This window comes from Wasmannia auropunctata, unplaced genomic scaffold (genome assembly GCF_000956235.1).
Source record: "Wasmannia auropunctata unplaced genomic scaffold, wasmannia.A_1.0 LD336076.1, whole genome shotgun sequence".
Classification (NCBI taxonomy): domain Eukaryota; kingdom Metazoa; phylum Arthropoda; class Insecta; order Hymenoptera; family Formicidae; genus Wasmannia; species Wasmannia auropunctata.
In genome coordinates, this window is record NW_012026814.1 from 698087 (window position 1) to 699076 (window position 990).

Sequence of the window (990 nt, forward strand, 5' to 3'; positions counted from 1 at the left end):
GAAGACAACGTGGTTGATATCTTGACGAGGATCTCCGCACGGACAAGCAGGAGAATCAACTATGTTTTTTCTAAAAAGGCTGTAGAGCAAGTTATAATGGTTGCTTCTAATCCTGGACACGCAGACAATTTCCTCTCTTTTTAAGCCTTTGTTGTGGAACCAAGTCTTGTCAGAGTAATCCTTATATATTTCAGAGTATTGAGTGCCTTTGACTAAGGCAGTTGATTCCAGATAGTCTCTGAAGGATGCAGAGCGATTCCTTGGCCTCTACCTGGAGATCCGGGTAGGGGACTTTAAAGAAAGGGCGCCTGCCGTTTGCGGCGGCGTGTTTAGCTAAACGGTCAGCCTTTTCATTGCCTCCGATGCCCTTATGAGCGGGAATCCAACAGAGAATGATGCTCATCTTGCGCGATTCAGTCAGGGAGAGTTTATGCTTAATTTGATGGATGACATGATTGCCATGATTACAACTTAGAGAAGCCAACGTTTCTAATACGCTCTTCAAGTCTGAGAAGATTACTGCATTCTCAATGTTAAAGTCAAAGCATGCGTTGACGGCTTGCAGGATAGCCCAGGCCTCAGCTGTGAAAGTCGAGGAAGCAGAGGGAAGTTTTTCACACAGAGTGAATCCAAGACTAGGCGAATAAACACTTGCTCCAACCATTGAAGACTTGTCGGATTTAGAGCCGTCTGTATAAAAGGCAGTAACTTCTATGGGAAGCTCAGCAAAATATTCCTGAAACCTCGCTGTGACTTCGCTTGGTGAAGATTCTTTTTGTCCGATGGGCATACAGAAATCAACGTCTTTGCGGTAGATGGAGGTTCTGTAGTCGTAATAAAAGGCTGGAAGAAATGAAGAACGATGGATGATAGGCAGAACATGCTTGGTGGCAATGTATCGTGAAAAGATGGGGATCCTTTTTCTTGCTTTTGCTAAGCCATCTTTCGTTGTGACAAGCCCTTCGAGTCGACGCAGACTGTCTAACACCA